The 8,005-nt window shown below is 37.2% G+C and overlaps 1 long non-coding RNA gene across 1 annotated transcript; it reads right to left on the bottom strand.

The window, feature by feature from the left end:
• Window positions 1-6,691: 6,691 nt before the first annotated feature.
• On the bottom strand, window positions 6,692-8,005 carry LOC144059332 (uncharacterized). The gene is made up of 2 exons (XR_013295634.1): window positions 7,960-8,005; window positions 6,692-7,044 (listed from the first exon to the last, which is right to left on the bottom strand). It is a non-coding gene; the product is annotated as an uncharacterized LOC144059332 (long non-coding RNA).

Below are 8,005 nucleotides of genomic sequence, written 5' to 3' on the forward strand. Positions count from 1 at the left end.
AGGGTACATATAAGAGTGAACCTGGTTCTTACCCTCGCTGGAGGTACTGGATTGCAAATCAGGCAATTAGGACGCTAACTCCCATCACTCAACTCCATTTTTATAGAGCACTTTAAAACAACCACCACTGTTTTCTTAAGATGGAGCCCAGGGGAATCGGATACAATGAAAACAGCTGAGGCCCCACAATTGAACCCTGTGGAACACCGTTACACATGCAAATTGCACATATTTGTCGGACCACTATCTTTTCTTTTTTGCTTGACTTACAGTAGTTAATAGGAAGGGATGGCAATAATACAATAAAATATACCCTGACTCACTACTACGTGAGGTTTTTGGGTGTCTTAAATTAATTTAAATTAAATTTGTTCTAACAGGAATAATTTATTTGAGATTAGGAATACATTTAGTTACAATCTTGGTTATGTAACAGATTACATTTTGAAGTCAAGGTACCACTGTATTTGATCATATTCAGCATTCCTATGTACAGGGCGTCCTTGGGTTACAACTAGGGGTGCAGCAATTAACCAGTTTTACGATTAACTGCGTTTTTTAAACTTGAGGACTTAATAACCGCAGCACCGGTTATTTCCGCTCACGTGCGGCGCAAAACGAGCCATGCGGCATAGTTCATAGCTCTTATGTTTCCACACGGCCCATTTAGCAGGCGCACAACAACACAGGACTCAGCTTTGAACACCGCCCGGGGAGAGTTGCGTACCCGATGGCTGTGGGTAGGCTTCCGAGGCGATCGGTCCGCACCGGCACCGAGCGTCCCCGCGCCGGCCGCGGCCCGGCCTGCACCATGTTGAGTGGACTTGGGGAAAGGGGAGGCGGAAACGAGGCTGCTGCAAGAGTGGCGGAGGCCACGCGGGACGCAACGGTCGGGCCTTTCGGCTGTCGCCGCCATCGCCGCCGGCGGTGTTAGACATTATTAACATTTTTAATTCTTTATTTCATATATTAACCATGTTGAAATGTTTGATAGATGTGTAAAGTAGGTGAAATAGTGTTGAACTCAGTATAATTTGACCTTAACCTAAGCTGGTACGTTGTTTGGTCTAAAATTCCTTCTCAGTGTTTTGCGCACACACATTCTCTTCGTAAGAACAGATTTTGCCACACATACCCTGAGAGCACCATCACTCATGGCCACTCTAAATCCAGTTCAATTTGTTTGTGAGATATTGTTTTGGGAAAAAAGTACGAAAAGTACCCTGAGAGTATATTTTGTCTAAAAAGATGAACACAGCTGCGGACTGTGTACGAAAATAATATTATGTAACATATTGTGTGAGAACCAATCTGTTTTACTTATTCATGATGGGAGGTGAATAGGTGTTCTCTTACTGATTTGGATTCTTTAAAAGCTGTATTCCGCAAAAGAGGGGGCACACGCGCACCCTTTAATTCCACCTTTTACGTGATGTTGAGTGTTGCCGTGACCGGAGATTCTCTGAAATAAATCATCCTTGCAAGGAGTTTTTCTTACAAGAAATCTGTCTTCAAATTTTTGGAACACGCAAAAGAGGACAAATAATTAGCCTCTTTCAGCGGGAACCACCGGCACACCATTCGCCGTTCCGTCGCCACCGACCGACCGCCGGCCGCCTCCCCAATCCCGGGGTTCCGGTCCGCGACAGGGCGGGGAGCTCCCGCGAGCCTCGCCATCCACGGCCGCCCCCTGGAGACGCCATAGGCCGAGACTTTTAAAGCCACAGGTCGGCCATTTTGGCACTCCTAGGAAACGTATCTCGGCATACGCATTATGGCTGCAAAATGCCTACATGTGTAGCAGTAAACTGCACAAATCGCCAGCTTAAAGGCTGTGGACAAACATTTCTTCTGTAAGTATGGTTGAAATGGAGAGAAATTGAAAGAAAAAGAGAGTACATACCGTCCACTTTTCTGTATTTGTTTTGAAAGGCAGCAATTTAAAAATATATACAGTATATATTTTCAGTTATTTTTTGTTGTTAAAAATAAAAAAAATCAAATGATGCTGATGTGATTTTTTTATGTCTACAATAATAACCGGAAAAAAACGTAAAACCGCATTTTTTTTCTCAACAATAATCGTACAATACGTAAATCTGAAACCGTTGCACCCCTAGTTACAACGGAGTTGTGTTCCCGTGACAACACCATTTCTTTATGCAAATTAGATGTAGCCTCTACCTTTATCCAACACTAATGAAGCAGTGAATTGATGACAGTAATTATTTGGATGAGAAACATTTCTAAATATAGAATTAGATGAAAAGCAGTTATAAAAATTCCTTTTTCAATTAGAGAGCAAACTGGTTCAGTCATAAGCGAAGCGTATTTTTATATTTGTTTTTTGTTTTTTATGGAGGTGTTGGTGCCAAGTGTCAAGATCTCACAACATGTCTGAGCTTGTTGCGTTCACTCCTCCACTAACTTCCCACTTGTCACTCAACCAAGATAAAAGTCATTTCACTCAGAGGAGAAACTACTGTCACAGTGTTTCCCACATGACTTGACTGAAATGTATCAGCGTCGATTGAATGTGTTGGGAAGTTGTGGTCTGAACTTTTCCAATAGATCTTAGCAGTTCATTAACACGGGATGCAACCTGGTTTCTTTTTTTTTTTTACTCTTTAGGGCCACCGTAGTTCATCCTAGTTAGTTAAAGAGATCATCATCAACTTGATAAAATAAATGCCTATCTTCAAATACTATAAACGCCACATCAACAAACAAGTAAGAGATGTTTCGTTTCCATTACCAATCCTGATAGTGTGCAGTTTTAAGAGTAAACAAAGGCTCTTGCTGATTTTCTTTTGATTTTTTTTAATATTCACAGCCTGTATGGGGGTTTTCGCTGCACATATAACTTGACTACTATCAAATCTTCTTCTTCGCTTTGTGTATCATGGCTCATTCCTGTTCCTGCTGTTCTTGTCAAGTCTATCAATATTAGGGCTGGGTATCGATTCTAATTCTTCTCAATCAATTTAAAGAGTTCAGTTTGATTCGTTCTCAATTATTCCCGATTCAATTCAATTCAATGTGATATTGAACAATTACGGAACATCAATTCTTCTTAAAAATCTACATGATTTTTTTTTAAACTCCACAAAAATGTAATTTTGTAGAGGCAGTAAGCAATCACCTAAATGCAACACAAAAATGTACATCAGTAAGGATGAGATGAAGATATTTCATATTTCAAATTCAATAATTGTAAATATAAATTGAAAAGATTCTGAATTGTGCTTACGTGCAATAAATCAATTCATAAATTTAAGAAAATACTTTTAAATTCATGTGAACAGTAAATTTCAAGAAACAGTAAGATACAAAAACACTGGCATTTAAATCGTTTTTTCTTAAGAATTTATGGGGGGGGGAAGAGATATTAACTCATTCACCATTTTACTAGATTTTGACAGATTTTGCAAGGCCCACAGAATATTCTGTTCTATAGCTATAAAAACATGCAACCTATCAAAATAAAAATTTGAGTTTCTTATTTCATCTGGAGTTTTTTTTTTTAAATCCGTTTATGTTTTGCAGCCATTTTTTATCATTATTCACAAACCTGTTGAAAACAATGGGAAAAGCTTGTTGCAACTTGGCCTTGGTTGATCTCTTATACTCTGCTGCTACCTGCTGGCTGGCAGTTTTTTGTAACTACTATTTCTTTAAGTGACCTCTTTAGGTCAGAAGCTGCATCAAAGCCTTCTGTATGCTCTAGCATAGGAAAAAAAATATATATATATAAATTTGTTTTTTGGGCGTGCAGGACAAAGTATTAAAAAAAACATACTTTGGTTTGAATGAGTTAAAATAATCGACTTATGGTTTTATGAATCGATATCATGCTCAAAAAGGAAAATCGATTCGATATTGATTATTCCCCCAAAAAAATTTGACCCTGGCCTAATCAACATCTATTTGGGATTGAGCCCTATAAACCATGGCTATCAAGAAAGGGCAAATACGTGACATGGAAAAGCAATACTGTGGATTTACGTGTCTGCTAGTTGCTCCCATTTCTTTCTAAATGTTGTTAATAGCGCACTCTTCAAACCTCTTATCCACTTCCTCCAGTCTCCTCTTCTTTCTCAACCTTGACCTATGCCTCACCCATCTCATCCATCTCTGCTCAACCCTCCTACGGCCAAGAGGCTGCCCACATTACTACTTTGCCTCCCCCGGCTCTCCCACTTGCACTTTGCAAAATGAGGATCACAATGAAGGACAAGGTGCTAATGATTGTCATACAGTTTAACCACGAGTTTGGGAATATATGTCCCGGATAAATCCTGAGACATCAACAAGTTAACCTCCACTTAAGTGTGGGGTGACTAAGGTGAGGGCTGATGGGGTGGAGAGGAAGTGTGCTCATGGCTGCCTGCGCTAATCCTTTAGTCATTCTTCCAGCTCACTATTACATAACATGAGGATTACACATAAATCCAACACAATTTGGTTGGCTTCCAATTTAAAAAAATAAAAAATAAAAATCCCAAGGAAATTGTCACTAATTAGTCCTAGGCAAAAATATTTAATAACTCGACAGGTGAATCATGAAGTAACATTTTGACATGCTTTAATGCAATATAAGAGGGGTAAACCACTTCATGATAGTACAAAGTAAAACTAATCCCATCCCTGACAGACACATCAATGGAGACATAACAGGGTGTTTGCAGCATCATTAAATATGCAGCTTTGTGGTTGAATATCCTCAACACGGTTTGTTGTTTTGGATTCTCGCTTCTCTGGTCATTTTCATACTAATTCTTACCCATTTTACTTTCAACGAAAGGTCTATTTATGTTCATATCTATCTGCTAAGTAATATATATATTAGGGGTGTCAAGCGTTTAAATTTTTAATAGTAATTCATCGCATGATTTCAATAGTTAACTCACGATTAATCACAAATCATATATCTGTTCTAAATGTACAATAAAATGCACAATAGGTTTTCATACTCTTGTTAACATAAAAGTGGGAAAAAATGTTAAATCGAAATATGGCTGCATCCTAGTCATTGATACAGTAATTTCATAATTCATAAAATTTAGTTAAAACTAAAAAGATGTACTGTACTGTAAAAAAACGAGTGTGATATTGATTTGTGTTGAGTTCCTTTTTCTGCCACTAGACGGCATAATTGCATTTGTAAGACGGTAACAACTCAATGCATTTTATTTTCATATTAAGAGTTATCAAATCTTTAAATTGTAAAATACAACTTGAACCCAGTCTCCACAAATATATGCATTATTATTAAATTTACAACTGCTAAATTTTGACTTGGACGCGTCTGCTGCGTTGCGACTGAAATTCCCCCAGTGCAGGCTTTCTAATCGTGCGTTAAAAAATTAGTGTCATTAAAGGAACTTTAAATTAACTCAAAATCAACGCACTAACATTAGGGGTGCAACAAAAAAAATTTTGAACTGAAAAAAAAAAAAATTATAAAAAAGAAAAGAAAAAACGAATCGTTCCATTTTTAATTGGATCGAGATACGGATCAAATCGTCTTTTATTAAAGAGATATACCTTAGAAGAAAATGGCACATTTACGGTACTGAAAAATTCATTCAAATGTTTTTGTTCAAAAAAGTAATTGCATCATAGGCTCAATATCAAATCGTTCCACAAATTGAACCATCCTTGAATCGTTTTACATCCCACGTATTGAAAACTGAATCGAATTGTTTTTTGTGGAAAGAAGCTTAATCTATTTTTTTTCCTAAATACATTTCCAACATTGTAATTTCCTATTCTGCGGTTACCATGGTTATGGTAACACTTCTACACTTTGCCATCATTGGTAGATCACACAAAAAACAAATACTTTTGAAGTTAAGTTCCTCAATGCTCACTGAGCTAAACTCTCACAATTTGTGATCACGTCTTGATGGTGGTTTGACTTTTGAGGCAAATTTGTACCACTTTTCAGGTGTGCGATTTTCGAGGTTCCACTATAAGAGTTGAAAACGATGCGTTTGGTCTCGATGATTACATTCACAAGTCTCACCCCAAACCTCCACTATTCTTTCTCTCCCTTCACACCTTCTTTTTCTCATCAAAGCTACTTTAAGAAGGAGCCAACGCACCAATGTGAAGTGTTAGCGTGGCAGTAGTTTAATAGTCAGGTGCTAAAAAAAATAATAATAGTCTTTTCATAATTTTGGTTATTTATATGTGCCGTCTGGTTTGTTTTCTCTCTGCTTTCTGAAAAACACTTGGCCTTGGAGAAGCAGAAATAAAAAAATATCGCACCCGTGGATGCAACAGCTCAGACAGACGTCGCTGATTTCCAATCCAATTACATTAATCAACCATAGAAAATCCATACGGAAACTTGATGAACAATCCTTCGCAGCAAATTTCAGGGATTGGATGATTATAATTAAAGTTGGCTTTGCTTGTCACTATGTGTCAAATGAAATAATCTTGTCGAAATAACCTTCTGACCGCCATTGTGACAGACGACATTATCATACGATTAGATTTTTTTTCCCTGAATAAGCTCAGTGTGGAATGTCAGTCAAATGTGACAAAGACGTCATGATAGACGACAAATGAAGAAAGTCAAAGAGGAGCCCTTTGTAAGCGTTCTACTGACTATGTGTGTATTTAAGACATGAAGGTTATGCACTTTTTAAAAGAAGAAGAAAAAAAAACACGTCTCACGTGGTTTGACATGACTTCTTAAGAGTCCTCACTTTGTATTGCACCTTTAATTCACAAGGTCAAAGATGTCAATGGGCAAAGTGTTGCTCATCACGGCAAAGAGCAGAGTGCTGCTGCTCCCTACTGACCGCTGAAAACATTCCAAGGGATAAGAGAAGGCGGCTTAGGTTGGGATTCGATCATCACAGGTTGTCTTGGCATGGATCTTGCGGGATGTAATCCCCCAGGGAAGTGATCTGAGCCCTGTTATGATAACATCTTCAGCCTTTCAGTTAATAGGTGTCTGATTACTGACCGCCGCTGAGCCCCCTTGAGGTGTCGGCCCTCCCTAATGAATGTTGGATGCATGTCTGGAAACTGGGAGGTAAATAAAGTTACAGTATTTATATAATTTCACAGTATCTAGTGTGCAGCTGTGTTTTTTGAAACATCAATATGTTCCATTAGAGTTTTTTTTTTTTTTTTTTTTAAGCGAATGCAGCTCATGTTTGTTGTCAGAGCCTGCAGGGAATTCTGGAGTAAGGGTGTTGTGCTGTTGCCATCTAGTGGTAGTTGCAGTTGAAGCAAATAGTGAGAGATTTTGTGTTTACTCACCTTGATAGCTTTTAGCTTCAAATTAATAAAATAAAATAAGTGTTTTGCACTTGTTTTGTTTTTTTTTATGCTGAAGACAGGAAATGCATATCTCATTTCTCCTTAACATAGGGCTGTGCAATTAATCAAAATTCAATTACAATTTCAATTATTATGCTCCACAATTACAAAATCGACAATTGTAAACAAAATTAAAAGATTATTAATACTAATTTTGAGTTGTTTAAATGTATATATTTGCACCTTTTTTCATTTTAAAATGACAAATTTAATAAATCTTGTTTGGTCCAAAAGGAACTTTCATAATTATAGTATTTCAAAGAAATGTATTTGTCTCAATATTTTTTACATGTTTAAACATTTTCTTGTTTTGTAGAAAAAAAACAAATGATTGTCCTAATTGTGATTACAATTATTACCAAATTAATCATGATTAATATTTTCTTCATAATTGAGCAGCCCTACCTTAATACAGTATGTGCTTTTTTTTATCAGTCTTGGCATAAACCGTATATAAACATGCAGACATACTAATAAATGTCAAGTGAAGTCATATTAATCATTATCCATTTATTTTCTATACTGCCTGCCGTGCTATGGTGTTAAGGCAGGGAGCTCACATAGAGACCAAAAATAAAATAAAATAAAAACAAGCCAAATCACCTGCAGATAACCCACCTAGATTTTGCAAACTGCACACAGAAGGGCCTGTGATGAGATTCGA

The sequence above is a fragment of the Vanacampus margaritifer genome, chromosome 10, assembly GCF_051991255.1.
Source record: "Vanacampus margaritifer isolate UIUO_Vmar chromosome 10, RoL_Vmar_1.0, whole genome shotgun sequence".
Taxonomy (NCBI): Eukaryota; Metazoa; Chordata; class Actinopteri; order Syngnathiformes; family Syngnathidae; genus Vanacampus; species Vanacampus margaritifer.